Here is a 15,984-nt window from a genome sequence, read left to right on the forward strand (position 1 = left end):
CTTGGCAAGGCAGTGACGAGCAACCAATCCGTTCCTGCTGTTTCCTCCCAAGTGCCTCGCCATGCTCTCTGCCTTTCATCAGAGCAACGAAGCGTTAAAGAGTGTGCGTTGGCCGGTAATCGAACCCAGGTCAACTGCTTGGAAGGCAGCTATGCTGGCCACTATACCACCAACACTACAGGCCTACCCTGGGGACAGGCGCCTAAGTGCCATTGCTTCTGTATTTGAGGCCCAGGCAACAGCTAATGGGTACAAGCACTGCGGTTTCTGTAGTGTAGTGGTTATCACGTTCGTCTTACACGCGAAAGGTCCCCGGCTCAAAACCGGGCAGAAACAGTGGTTGGTTGATTTATTTATTTATTTTTTGAACTCGGCAGTGAGTGACTGCTGAGCTGTGATCTCTTCTCTGTCCGTGCCAACTACTGAAGCAAGTACTTGCTTTCGACCAGCCAAGGTATGGACACGTTTGCTGAACAAATCTTAAACAGTGACTCTACAGTTCTCTGTTTGTGGACAAATATACACCTGTCGCTTGTAGCCAACGAAAGGAAAACATGCAGGAGCCCGTGTTCTTCACCGCTTCATGGGTCGAACGTACGCAGGGGCAAACTGATGTCATTCAAACCTGCAAACAACTACTTACGTTGCTAGTGGAAAGAACAGCCCTCAGTCACCTCCTTTGCCTGTCCAAACAAGGCATTTGATTTCTTCCCGTGATGTTGTTGCAGCGCTTTTCGATGCTGAACCTTGTCACACTCGACCACCAGCTCATCTGTTGCTGCCATTTCCTACTCGGATTCTGGCGGACTGTTTGACGAGTGACCAATCCATTGATGGTAAACAAGGATCGCGTGGACTTCAGTGGCAACTATGATATTGAATTAATTCAACAAAGTGTAAGTATGGGACAAATGTGTTGTATGTGTTGCAGTAGTACACATTTTGCAGGTGTTTCATGGCAAGTCAAATGTTAGACATAGCTCCACTACCCAATATAATAACTGTCTTGCTAACGTTAAGCACGTTGACCGAGAGAGGGTTGAAGCAGTGGGTCTTTGACGTAAATCTTATTTTGGTGGTCTAATGCCGCTTTTCCACTACAAACGCGGCTGAGCCGTGCCGTGCTGAGTCGAGCTGAGTCGAGCTGAGCGGGGCTATTGGAGTTGCATTTCGACTACAATCGCGCTGAACCGTGCTGGCTGGAAGTGGGTGGACACATTGGGTGGAGTTAGCGAAAGTGGGTGGACGTCACGTGATGTCGTTAAGCAGCGCAAACAGTGACATCAGTGACAGTGGCGGAACAAGTCAGAGCCGGGCCGGGGGCGGGGCAAATGACCGGGCCCTTTATTAAAGCTTATCATAACATCATTTTAGGCTACAAAATGTCCGCAACTGCGGTGTTTACCAATTTCAACACTACCGGGTGCAACTATGTTATTTAGTACATCAAGTCCTTCAAACGAACATGTAACTCAGAAACAAAAAACATTAGGATACTGTACATGGCTCATAATAAAACATCAATAGCCTATACTGCGCACATTATTTGAAGGGCATACGAATGAGCGCTCAGAGTGGTGACAGGAAGAGTCAGAAATAAAAGGAGGGCGGTGCAAACCTCACTGAATGCACTGTGTTTACCAATTTCAACACTACGGGGTGCAACTATGTTATTTTGTACATTAAGTCCTTCAAACGAACATGTAACTCAGAAACAAAAAACATTAGGATACTGTACATGGCTCATAATAAAACATCAATAGCCTATACTGCGCACATTATTTGAAGGGCATACGAATGAGCGCTCAGAGTGGTGACAGGAAGAGTCAGAAATAAAAGGAGGGCGGTGCAAACCTCACTGAATGCACTGTGTTTACCAATTTCAACACTACAGGGTGCAACTATGTTATTTTGTACATTAAGTCCTTCAAACGAACATGTAACTCAGAAACAAAAAACATTAGGATACTGTACATGGCTCATAATAAAACATCAATAGCCTACTGCGCGCATTATTTGAAGAGCATACGAATGAGTGCTCAGAGTGGTGACAGGAAGAGTCAGAAATAAAAGGAGGGCGGTGCAAACCTCACTGAATGCACTGTGTTTACCAATTTCAACACTACGGGGTGCAACTATGTTATTTTGTACATTAAGTCCTTCAAACGAACATGTAACTCAAACAAAAAAACATTAGGCGACATACTGTACATGGCTCATAATAAAACATCAATAGCCTACTGCGCGCATTATTTGAAGGGCATACGACGAGCCTTGCGCTCCGCGAACTCGTCCACGATGCTCTGTATGTCACTGATTCAGTGAGCTTTTCAGCGGTAGTCTCACGACCCGGATAGTAAACAATAAACATGGAGGACATGGAGTCGTTAGTGTTGCTGGTCTTGGTGCTGTGGCTTGTTGTCACCAACAACGCGGACAGATACTGGCAAGAGCGTATAGATGAGGCGAGGCGCATAAGGCTTCAGAAATTCTCGTAATTCGTAATTATTATTCTTCCGGGTTTGCGGTGTTTACAGATCCCAGCGCGCTCGCGGGGCGTGTGTGGGCATGTGAGGACACGCCTCCTCACCAATCAGTGCACAGGGGAGTGTCTGCTCACGCCCCCAACCTCAGTCGGCACGGCTTGGCTCGCTTCAGCCCCACTCCAAAACGGTGCGAGTTTTAGGGGCTAAGCAGGGCTGAAACGAGCTGAGTCGTGCTGGTTTTTGGTAGTCGAAACGCGAGCCATGTCGGGCTGAAGTGAGCTGAAGCGAGCTGAAGTGAGCTGAAAAAGGGTAGTGGAAAAGGGCCATAACTGGCAGAGCTGTGGATGGTTTTATTTGTGGGTGTGTATTTGTGTGTAAGAGTGAGAGAGTTGTTTGTCAATATGATAGATTGCAGTGTTTGTCAGTGAGCATGGACTTTTTTTTCATTAGCATTTCATTAACGGGTATCTCATTGCTAAGCTATGCTAGTATCCCAAGTACTTGTGCATGAACGTGAATGCAGCACACTTCTCCTTAACTTGTACATGTTCCGTTTTCTTTTAAAAGATAGTTTGCCCTAGAAGTTAACGAACATACATATACATGGTACCCATAGTTCAAGTTCTGATAGAGACATTTCAATCATCTATCGATAGTTATTCTAACGTGATATGACGTATTTTTCAGAGAGGACCTCACAAGCCAGTACCCCTCAGGATGCAATCCGAGGTAACGTTAAGGCAGGACATGGACTGCTTATGACTCCGTTAATTTAATCAAAATGGAAGTAAATGTATTGATGTCCCAGTGAAACTGCAGGCCTTACTGTAATGTTTTACAATGTTTTGCAAACAAGTCACTTTGTAATTAAATACTATAAAAAAACTTGTCACAGCTGTAATACCAGCATGGCTAATTTCACACTCTTGCAGGAGTCTACCCCTGCTGACAAGGCTGCCACAGCAGCGGTGCAGAATATTCTCTCAATTTTGCAGAAAAATCTGGGAAAACAACCCACAGATAGTCAGTGTCAGAGGTCAGGCCAGGGACCAGGGCCAAGCATGGATCATGAGATGAGGAGGTGTGACACTTGAAAACTTGACTGAAATAGGCCTATTTCACAGCAGACATTTTTCAAGAAGTCACAGGATAAGCACAGGTGTTATTTATGACATCCAATAAGGATCTGATTCTGCTACACTGAATTGGAATCTTATTGGCTGTCATTAATAACACCTGTGCTTACCCTGCGACTTCTTGGAAAAATGGCTGCTGCCATTGGCTCATTCACCATTCTCCACCCCAAGCTGGTGTGTGGTGAGCACAATACTGCATAATATTTGCGGTGCATCACTCAGACGGGTGCTAGGCATTGGTATTAGTTAGTCAGGTCCCCTTCCACTGTAAAGTGCTTTTGGTGCCTTGTAAATAGCTATATAAATGTAATGAATTGTTATTACTATTGGCAGAGGTAATAAAAAAACATTATTCATTTATTCTGACATTGAACTGACATTTTTTGATTATATGTTGCAGGTCTTTCCCAGGATATTATAAACAGAGGCCTAACCGAGCTGCCATAGGTTTCAAGTCGCCAAAGGTGGCCAAAGTCTGGAAGCCTTTCACTTTCTCAGTTTTTCTTTTGAGCAAAAACTGATATGACCCCCTCAGCTGCATAAGATCTACAGCATATGCAGGCAGGTCTTGGCAAAAGAACTCTGTCAATGGATGTAGACATGATACACTCAGAGGTACAATTCAGATTTCTGACACCTGACAGTCCTTGTCTGACACACAGATCAAAGAACCCACTTAAACCCATTATGTAAACTTTTTAGGTTTCCAATTTATTTGAAAGAGCCTTCCCGAAACTGAAGCTAATCAAAGAAGGATGGCTCTTATACAAAGCATCTGGTATGAAAATCTTCAATTTATAGAAACTCAGACATGTCATAGAATGGGAAAAGATTTGTACAGTGCTCTCCATAGTTATTGGCACCCCTGGTAAAGATGACTAAAAGAAAAAGTTATGATAAATAATAATGTAGATAAATACATTTTGATTTTTAAGCCAATATTCCACTTATTTAAGAGTAGACATTCAGATTTATGAATTTATATCTGAACTTGTATATTACCACCAAAAACAAGACTTGGTAAATTTTGCAAAGTAGCCTCCAAATATAAACAAATACCACCTGACAATGGGTGTTGATGGAGACTTGAGGACAAAGTGCTTTGCAGAAATTGCACACCAAAGACACCTTCAGATCCTCAGTGATCTTCAACCAGTACATATGAGGCCATTCTCACCAGTAGAAAGTGGTCTTCAGGTGACAAGAAATCATAAGCAGCACTTGCTCACTTTCTGGTGTCAGTGTTCTCAACATCCCCTCTTTTATCTGGATCATCTTTCCACTTTCAAAGCATTCCTTCCAGGCCCCAGGGAGAATTGAACTCATCACCCCTGGTTTACTAGACCAGTGCTCTCACCACTGAGCTATGGAGCCTTACCTGAACCTTGAAGCCCCTGTGCTGATCCTTAAAACAGCCCACAGAAACTGCTGTAACATCACTCACAACTTTAGTTCCTGGCTGCAGTTAGCTTCTGTTTACTATTTGCCTCACAAAAAAAGGGCACACATTTTAAATAATGCAGTGTGTCAATCGTAGAGTGGGCTGTGGACTGTACATTCTGGCTACTTTCTCAAGTATTTTTCAGATTTTTACATAAATAGATTTTGACTTAGTTTCTAAGAGCAATGTTTGTTTCCGGAGCATATATCCAAAACTATTCATGATACGGATTTGAAACTTGGTATACATATTAACAAGGTGATGTAGATGTGCCTTTTCGTACTAAGACATTTGAGAAATTTAAATTTTTCATGTTTCCATGGAAACAATTTCAGACTTAGTCTCTCAGGGCCCTGTACTACGAACGGAGGTTAACCTACCCAGAAGTAACCCAGGGTTCCCCCGCTAAACCGGGGTTGACAAAACCTGGTTATCTTGTTTGGGGTTAAACGGTACTACGACGCCAGTTATGAAGTTGATTTGTTGAACCTGGTTTAACCTAATCAGGGTTAATGCGCGTTCACGTTAAAGGGGAGGTTATCGGCGCAAATCACCACTGTTCACAATGGCACGGTCACCGTACTTCACGGAGGAAGAATGCGCTGTCATAATGCAAAGCTACGAGGAGTTCAAAACAACATTAAGAGCAAAATCTAACACAGCGGCTGCCAATAAGGAGCGGCAAGCATGTTGGCAACGAATTGCCGATCGGGTAAATGCGCAAGTACATTCCCCCCTCTACATGTTCCAGAACAGAAGTATAGGATGAGAGAAAGCTTCATGATCAATCACAAGTCACAGACATTGGTCCTTCGACGTGGCCCCAGTCATATATAGCTTGTTTAATGTCCGAAAAATCCTGAATAAAATTTGGTATGGTAAATTCATGGAGTAGCCTACTTAAGCTGATATGTGCACAGAGTCACATGAATTAGGATGACTGACTGTTCAGTCCCTTTGACTAAGTTGGTGTATTATGTCCTGTGAACATTTCAGAGGCAACAGCAGTGCCAAACGCACCTGGCAACAGGTGAAAATGAAATATAAAAACATCATTCATAATGGGGTGTGTGTGTGCGCGTGCAAGCAAGCATTCATTTGCCTTTTATTTATTCAAGTTTTATCTGTTTGCCTAATAGTTCAAATTGTTTTGTATATAGTTTATAATGTTGTTGTGTGATATTAATGATAATATTGTGGGAAAACTACTTTGCACGGACGTTCATTTAATTTATTCTATCGTCATTTTGTTTGTTCTATTTTTGTGTATTTTATTTATTTATCTGTTTGTCTAGTTGTATCTATTTTTCTAATAATAATATATTTTTTGCATTAATAGTTTGTTTTTTCCTATTAAAATAATCTTGTGTTCTTGTTATAACCTTTATCTATTTATCTGACTGTTTAGTTGTATCTATTTTTGTTACAATTTCAATATTTTTAATATAGAAAGTGTTTTTTTCTATTAAAATGTTCTTGTGTGATAACTAGTTCTTGTTATATTTATTGTAGTTGTATCTATTTTGTATCTCAGACTTAAATATTTTTGTAAAACAAGTGTTTTTCTATAAAATATTCTTGCGTTCTTGGTAACTATGTTCTTGAGTGGGTTCTTTTTTTTTTTACAGAAAAGCCGTTCTGCATGGACATTCATTGAAGCCCTCATTGTTTTTTAATGGTTATTTATGAGCGTTTAGGGGTTACAATAATGTAAGTCTAGGTTGCTTTATATAAAAGGTATGTCCAGAAATATTGATGTCACTGTCTAAGCAGAGGGATCTGGCTTCTTTAGACGCTGTCTTCTTAAAACTGAATAAATATTTAAAAAGAGCCAAATGAGCCAGTCTTTTGAACGGCTCTTTTCAAAGAACGGATCACAAAGATGCGGATCCCATCAAAGAGCCATTAATCCCATCTCTAATCTGCGCTCCGATATCGCACGGGTCATCCAGGTACGCTGGCATTGTCTCTAGAGGAAATGTCGGTGGAGAGGTGGTGTTTAAAAAGGGTGTGGTTAATCGGAAACCTCGGGTTAACCAAGAACATAACCTGAGACGAGCAGGTTTGAGATGCAGCGTAAGTTGCCATGGCAGCATACCTCGGTTTGAACATAGCCAACTTTCGTAGTATGGGTTATTCGGGAAGTTACGCTGCACGTGATCAAGTTACTCTCGAAGTTACCCTGGTAAGCCAGAAAACCCGCTTCGTAGTACAGGGCCCTGGGCCCTGTACTACGAACGGAGGTTAACCTACCCAGAAGTAACCCAGGGTTCCCCCGCTAAACTGGGGTTGACAAAACCTGGTTATCTTGTTTGGGGTTAAATGGTACTACGACGCCAGTTATGAAGTTGATTTGTTGAACCTGGTTTAACCTAATCAGGGTTAATGCGCGTTCACGTTAAAGGGGAGGTTATCAGCGCAAATCACCACTGTTCACAATGGCACGGTCGCCGTACTTCACGGAGGAAGAATGCGCTGTCATAATGCAAAGCTACGAGGAGTTCAAGACAACATTAAGAGCAAAATCTAACACAGCGGCTGCCAATAAGGAGCGGCAAGCATGTTGGCAACGAATTGCCGATCGGGTAAATGCGCAAGTACATTCTCCCTTCTACATGTTCCAGAACAGAAGTATAGGATGAGAGAAAGCTTCATGATCAATCACAAGTCACAGAAAATGGTCCTTCGACGTGGCCCCAGTCATATATAGCTTGTTTAATGTCCGAAAAATCCTGAATAAAATTTGGTATGGTAAATTCATGGAGTAGCCTACTTAAACTGATATGTGCACAGAGTCACATGAATTAGGATGACTGACTGTTCAGTCCCTTTGACTAAGTTGGTGTATGTCCTGTGAACATTTCAGAGGCAACAGCAGTGCCAAACGCACCTGGCAACAGGTGAAAATGAAATATAAAAACATCATTCATAATAGGGTGTGTGTGTGTGTGCGCGTGCAAGCAAGCATTCATTTGCCTTTTATTTATTCAAGTTTTATCTGTTTGTCTAACAGTTCAAATTGTTTTGTATATAGTTTATAATGTTGTTGTGTGATATTAATGATAATATTGTGGGAAAACTACTTTGCACGGACGTTCATTTAATTTATTCTATCGTCATTTTGTTTGTTCTATTTTTGTGTATTTTATTTATCTGTTTGTCTAGTTGTATCTATTTTCTAATAATAATATATTTTTTGCATTAATAGTTTGTTTTTTCCTATTAAAATAATCTTGTGTTCTTGTTATAACTTTATCTATTTATCTGACTGTTTAGTTGTATCTATTTTTGTTACAATTTCAATATTTTTAATATAGAAAGTTTGTTTTTTTCTATTAAAATGTTCTTGTGTGATAACTAGTTCTTGTGTTATATTTATTGTAGTTGTATCTATTTTGTATTTTTGTAAAACAAGTGTTTTTCTATAAAATATTCTTGCGTTCTTGATAACTATGTTCTTGAGTGGCTTCTTCTTCTTCCTCTTCTTCTTCTTCTTCTTTTTTTTTTTACAGAAAAGCCGTTCTGCATGGACATTCATTGAAGCCCTCATTGTTTTTTAATGGTTATTTATGAGCGTTTAGGGGTTACAATAATGTAAGTCTAGGTTGCTTTATATAAAAGGTATGTCCAGAAATATTGATGTCACTGTCTAAACAGAGGGATCTGGCTTCTTTAGACGCTGTCTTCTTAAAACTGAATAAATATTTAAAAAGAGCCAAATGAGCCAGTCTTTTGAACGGTTCTTTTCCAAGAACGGATCACAAAGATGCGGATCCCATCAAAGAGCCAAATCCCATCTCTAATCTGCGCTCCGATATCGCACGGGTCATCCAGGTACGCTGGCATTGTCTCTAGAGGAAATGTCGGTGGAGAGGTGGTGTTTAAAAAGGGTGTGGTTAATCGGAAACCTCGGGTTAACCAAGAACATAACCTGAGACGAGCAGGTTTGAGATGCAGCATAAGTTGCCATGGCAGCATACCTCGGTTTGAACATAGCCAACTTTCGTAGTATGGGTTAATCGGGAAGTTACGCTGCATGTGATCAAGTTACTCTTGAAGTTACCCTGGTAAGCCAGAAAACCCGCTTCGTAGTACAGGGCCCTGGTTAGTCTGAGGTTTTGTTTTCAAAGCAGAACTTGAAAACTATGAGTGGTAGGGTCTTGAAAGTTAGCATATGCCCATCTCTGAGTAGTTTGCCTTGCTCGTATAGTGGTTAGTACTCTGTGTTGTGGCTGCAGCAACCCCTGTTCAAATCTGGGTCATGGCAAAAAGAAAAGGTACCTGAGTAGGCATAATTTTGGGTGGTATGGTGGTGTAAGTGGTTAGCATGGTTGCCTCACAGCAAAAAGGTTCTGGGTTTGCAGCCAGTGGGGGCCTTTCTGTATGGAGTTTGCATGCTCTCCCCATGTCTGCGTGCTCTGGGCCCTGTACTACGAAGCGGGTTTTCTGGCTTACCAGGGTAACTTCAAGAGTAACTTGATCACGTGCAGCGTAACTTCCTGATTAACCCATACTACGAAAGTTGGCTATGTTCAAACCGAGGTATGCTGCCATGGCAACTTACGCTGCATCTCAAACCTGCTCATCTCAGGTTATGTTCTTGGTTAACCCGAGGTTTCCGATTAACCACACCCTTTTTAAACACCACCTCTCCACCGACATTTCCTCTAGAGACAATGCCAGCGTACCTGGATGACCCGTGCGATATCGGAGCGCAGATTAGAGATGGGATTTATGGCTCTTTGATGGGATCCGCATCTTTGTGATCCGTTCTTTGAAAAGAGCCGTTCAAAAGACTGGCTCATTTGGCTCTTTTTAAATATTTATTCAGTTTTAAGAAGACAGCGTCTAAAGAAGCCAGATCCCTCTGCTTAGACAGTGACATCAATATTTCTGGACATACCTTTTATATAAAGCAACCTAGACTTACATTATTGTAACCCCTAAACGCTCATAAATAACCATTAAAAAACAATGAGGGCTTCAATGAATGTCCATGCAGAACGGCTTTTCTGTTTAAAAAACAAAAAAAAACACCCACTCAAGAACATAGTTATCAAGAACGCAAAAATATTTTACAGAAAAACACTTGTTTTACAAAAATATTTAAGTCTGAGATACAAAATAGATACAACTACAATAAATATAACAAGAACTAGTTATCACACAAGAACATTTTAATAGAAAAAAACACTTTCTATATTAAAAATATTGAAATTGTAACAAAAATAGATACAACTAAACAGTCAGATAAATAGATAAAGTTATAACAAGAACACAAGATTATTTTAATAGGAAAAACAAACTATTAATGCAAAAAATATATTATTATTATTAGAAAAATAGATACAACTAGACAAACAGATAAATAAATAAAATACACAAAAATAGAACAAGCAAAATGACAATAGAATAAATTAAATGAACGTCCGTGCAAAGTAGTTTTCCCACAATATTATCATTAATATCACACAACAACATTATAAACTATATACAAAACAATTTGAACTATTAGGCAAACAGATAAAACTTGAATAAATAAAAGGCAAATGAATGCTTGCTTGCACACGCGCACACACACACCCCATTATGAATGATGTTTTTATATTTCATTTTCACCTGTTGCCAGGTGCGTTTGGCGCTGCTGTTGCCTCTGAAATGTTCACAGGACATACACCAACTTAGTCAAAGGGACTGAACAGTCAGTCATCCTAATTCATGTGACTCTGTGCACATATCAGCTTAAGTAGGCTACTCCATGAATTTACCATACCAAATTTTATTCAGGATTTTTCAGACATTAAACAAGCTATATATGACTGGGGCCACGTCGAAGGACCATTTTCTGTGACTTGTGATTGATCATGAAGCTTTCTCTCATCCTATACTTCTGTTCTGGAACATGTAGAAGGGAGAATGTACTTGCGCATTTACCCGATCGGCAATTCGTTGCCAACATGCTTGCCGCTCCTTATTGGCAGCCGCTGTGTTAGATTTTGCTCTTAATGTTGTTTTGAACTCCTCGTAGCTTTGCATTATGACAGCGCATTCTTCCTCCGTGAAGTACGGCGACCGTGCCATTGTGAACAGTGGGGATTTGCGCTGATAACCTCCCCTTTCACGTGAACGTGCATTAACCCTGATTAGGTTAAACCAGGTTCAACAAATCAACTTCATAACTGGCGTCGTAGTACCGTTTAACCCCAAACAAGATAACCAGGTTTTGTCAACCCCGGTTTAGCGGGGGAACCCTGGGTTACTTCTGGGTAGGTTAACCTCTGTTCGTAGTACAGGGCCCTGGTTTCCCCCACAGTTCAAAGACATGTGATTAGGTTAATATGGGATGGCCTTGAGTGAGACACCTAACTCCCAACTGCTCCCCGGGCGCTGTTAGCATGGCTGCCCACTGCTCTAGGTATGTGTGTGTGCTCATTGCTCACATGTGTGGGTTCACTGCTTCAGATGGGTTAAATGCAAAATTTCACAAGTGTGTGATGAATAAAGTTGTGCTTTCTTTCTTTTCTTTATGTGTTGATTAAGTAATGTATAACCTTTTGATACTAAGAAATGTGAGAAATTTTAATTTTTAGCTCACCTGGACCAAAGGACTGGTAGGCTTATGCCATGGGCTGCTGAGGTCAGTATAAAGAGGTAGGGTTGGTTTCCTGCAGCAGAATTTGAAAAATGTGACAATATCTTGAAACTTGGTATATAGTTGGTATATAGGGTGGGGGATATAGATGATTCTGTCTTCTTGTCTTTTTTAACTTGTAATTTTCTCAACCTCATGCTTTTTCCATGTACATCTCATGGAGTTCTTGTCCCGAGTTTCCTAGTGCTATGTAACCAGGAACTTACAAATATTTACAGCATTATAAGAATCCTTTAGAGCTTTAATTGAAGTATTTTTGTTGGTGTCAAAGGTTCGATGATAGAGACAAGTGTAACATGTTTTGAAGAAACTTCTCCTTCCTCAGCAGCAAGAACTCACAAGCACCACTTCTCTCAGGTCCCAATATTTTTGATCAGAACCTGAGACGTGATCTTTCTCCCTTCAGGTCTGTCAAAGGCCCCAATGAGGATTGAAGGAGGAAATAAGAAACACAAATAAAACACCCAGTTTCTTTCTCTCTCTCTGTGCAACCTTCACTCGATCCAGCAAACTTCACACACAAAATGCATCACACCTCTTAAGGCCTAATGGCTTGGTGGCATCTTTCATAATATTACAAAGAGCAGCAGCTGGTTTGTTCCTCACCTCAGTGAAATATCAGGGTTCATTATTACAAAGTCAATAAATCAATCACATTGTAATAATAATAATAACTTGTCATACTAAATTATTTGTCATGATTTATACTTATTTACAGCAATTTCAGATCAGGCCAAATCTCCTAATGCAGCAAAACCACTGATAAAACAAATATAACAGGGAATTTAAACATTTAATAATGTATTGATTAGATTTTTACAGATTAGAATGATTGATTTTTCATAATTCCATGAATTCTGCTGACAGTCGGAGTTGAAGACAGGTTCCCCATGTGAGGCTGAATGTAAAGCCAGGATGCTTCAGTAAGAATCAACAATCTGTCAGTAACAATGGTGACACTGTCATGTGGTGCTGTGGGCTGGAGCTTCATGAACCTTTATGATGTGAACATATCATAGTACAGAAAGAACACTTTCACTCAGCTGAGACCATTCATCATGTTCACTGTTATATTCATGTGTCTGTGGCTTTCACTCGGTGAGTTAACTTTAACTTTTTGTTCTTGCAGAAATATTAAGCGTTGAATTAGTGATTTATTTGTCTGTGTGGTGGGAAGAAAAATGAGAATGTGCATGCTCTCTTCTCTATGACAGGTGACTCCATGGCAGCTTCAATAAAGCCACTTTTCACACATACAGTTATAGATGAAGGCAGTGATGTTACTCTGTCCTGCAACGACAAATCAAGTGATACAGGAAACTACCTGCAATGGGACAGACAAAATCTAAACTGGAGTTCCTTCTTTTTATATCCCAAATTAGACATAAAAGTGACTCAATCCCACCACGTCTCTCTGCTGAAGTTGATGAAAAGAATAACCAAGTGGATCTGCTCATCTCCTCTGCTGCTGTATCAGACTCTGCTCTATACTACTGTGCTCTGCAGCCCACAGTGACAGGAAATCCAACTGCACTGTACAAAAACTTTCACACAGTTATATTATACTGAAGGCTGATCAACTGCTAAGGTTACACAATTCGGGATGATATAATACCAATGATAATCAGTTAAAAATAAATAAATGGATGGTTTGAGAGGTCAATAAAAATATACACTCACCTGCCAGTGTAATCGGAACTTGTTCTTGATTTGAAGATTCCTGTTCTTGGCTGCAGGAGTGGAACCCAGTGTGGTCTTCTGCTGTTGATTGCTGAGCTGCTTTTCTGCTCACCATGGTTGTAAATAGTTGCTATGAGTCGCTATATCCTTGCTAAAAGCACTAAACAAGTTTTCAATAAGTTCATATACATCCCACTTTCTAAAGTCAAGATCCTGCAGAGTCTGAATTTTACAATGATATTTGTGTGTTAGCTTTTTGTAATCCACAGTGATTTTACACAGTGAGGTGTGTTTTAGTGAAATGAAGTCATTATTGAGAATTTCTGATATATATTAGTCTGGTGGATACACAGTACAACTAGGAACAGCTATTACACATAATATAATCTTATACCTTTTATATATTTACTTAAAAATGAGAAAATTGTCATGCTTCTGTGCAATCTACTTTCAGTGTTTCCTCTTTTTATAATAAACTGTTTATTTGTGAATTATTCTTAAATGCTTCAATATGTCTCAAGGCTTGTAAAAATATTTCTGCGAACAAAGACTAAACAATGGGAGAAAATCTTTCAGCAACATTGGTAACAGCCGAACATTGGCACCAGTTACCAGTTCTGTTCATACGAACTTTCATTTCTGAGAGGATCCATAAGCAAAACTCTTCTTTAACATAATGAGAGCATGAAAACTGATTCCATCATTGTCTTGATTGTTGGATTTTAAGTCATCCTTTTAATGTACTTCTTATATTTAATGACAGTTTTTCAATGAAAAAATACTGTTTCACAAAAATGTTCAGTGATTCCTTGATGACTTCTGTTAAAAGCGAGTTTGGATATTTGGGGTTTATATTCTTTTTTTCAGGTTTTTTTTGACAATCTATGCTTTTTAATTATACCAACACAAAAGCTATACAGCACAACAAAAAAAAACAAAGACAACAGACAAAGACAACAGTGCACAAACAATGAACACAAGATGTGCAAAGAACCAAATGAATAGGTAGATTTTCAAAAGTGCAAATTAAATCCTTAAGTGATTTATACAGTATCAGTGATTTGTATCAGTTTTTTTTTTCTATTACCATTTTCTACACTGCAGAACAATACTGGAGACACCAAAACTTTGAAAAAAAATATGGAACACACACAGAACTATGTGACATACAAAAAAGTAAAAAAAAATTCCCACATGAATGACAGACCGCATAAGAAACAAGGGGATACAAAAATTAGAACAACAGGGACAATAGAAAGAAAAGAGCAATGACAAAACCTACACAATGATCACAATACAAAAGAACAGTAAAAGATAGTGCAAAAACCCCATCATCCCACCGGCGAAGCAGGCAGGGGCCCCATACAGACACAGCAACCACCAATGGGTCACATCACCACCTCCAGGACCCCAGACAGACCAAACACAGGGCAGCAAACGGGAGAGTAGAGCCGACACCAGTGTGCAGCTTTGTCCTCGACCTGCACTGCAACAACCTCATCCCATCTCTCCTGCACATCTAACATTGTGTGTGTGTGTGAGAGAGAGAGACAAAGATTTTGATCATATATATATATATATAATTAAAATCTTCCTATTCTTTATTCAGTTTTTTATTTCACAATCTATTTTATACACTACACACAGATCAAAACCTCTCTCTCTCTCTCTCTGTGTGCACTTATAAGGGAGATCATTACCCACTTGACACTGTGGATAACAGTGAAATAATCAAGACTGCATGATTGGGGGGTAACAGTGAAATGAGCGAGCACAGAGAACACATTTACGTCATTATTTGGCTTATTATTTGCTCATTCTTTCATGTGAACATTTGTTCATTTAATTAAAAACATGCTTGGAATAAAACAAATTGCCAACAACATAAAAGAGTTTCATTAATCAATTACCACATTACATATGTCATGCTTCCAGATGATACTATCTATTATTTTAAACACTTTATATTTCATTAGATTTTGGTTCAAAAGGAACACCATGTGACCTTATCGATTGGATTTAGCAACTACTCATGTTTATATCGGTGACATGACTTCTCAGATGGTGGCATGATCTTGCCAAAATAGCTCAGTAGGGAGAGCGTTAGACTGAAGATCTAAAGGTCCCTGGTTCAATCCCGGGTTTCGGCACTGAGGGGTGTGTTCATCTAAGCCTTTGACACTTAAAAGGTGTGTAGCTGATGAAAAAAAGCGGAATTTTGATCCATTGTAGCCCAAAGTCAGCAGGACACTTGCAGAATGAATGGGTTTGATTTGCACCAACAAAGAGAGGTAACTTCAAGCCGACTAGACAGTTTGGTGTCTGCTCCATACATTTTGCAAAAGATAAATTTGTGAGGCAGATTCACATAGAAGGATTTGATTGATGTCTGGTACGCGGAGCAGTTCCTACGATCTGGAAACAAAAGTCAGAAGTGCCATCCCAAAGAGCTCACCGCACAGTAAGGGTCAAGCTTGTGTTTAACCTGTTGCTTGAATTTATGAGTTGTCCATCGGCGTCGCCAGACCCATTTTACTGGGGCACATGCCCCAGTATATATCTGCTGTGATCCAGTAAAATTTCCTGATC

At 39.9% G+C, this 15,984-nt stretch overlaps 3 non-coding genes across 3 annotated transcripts; 2 read left to right on the plus strand and 1 right to left on the minus strand.

The window, feature by feature from the left end:
* Window positions 1-263: 263 nt before the first annotated feature.
* On the plus strand, window positions 264-336 carry trnav-uac (transfer RNA valine (anticodon UAC)). Its single transcript has one exon. It is a non-coding gene; the product is annotated as a tRNA-Val (tRNA).
* Window positions 337-4,923: 4,587 nt separating this feature from the next.
* trnat-agu (transfer RNA threonine (anticodon AGU)) lies at window positions 4,924-4,996 on the minus strand. The gene has a single exon. It is a non-coding gene; the product is annotated as a tRNA-Thr (tRNA).
* Window positions 4,997-15,472: 10,476 nt separating this feature from the next.
* trnaf-gaa (transfer RNA phenylalanine (anticodon GAA)) lies at window positions 15,473-15,545 on the plus strand. The gene has a single exon. It is a non-coding gene; the product is annotated as a tRNA-Phe (tRNA).
* Window positions 15,546-15,984: the final 439 nt, after the last annotated feature.

Source organism: Neoarius graeffei, chromosome 1 (assembly GCF_027579695.1).
Source record: "Neoarius graeffei isolate fNeoGra1 chromosome 1, fNeoGra1.pri, whole genome shotgun sequence".
NCBI classification, from domain to species: Eukaryota; Metazoa; Chordata; class Actinopteri; order Siluriformes; family Ariidae; genus Neoarius; species Neoarius graeffei.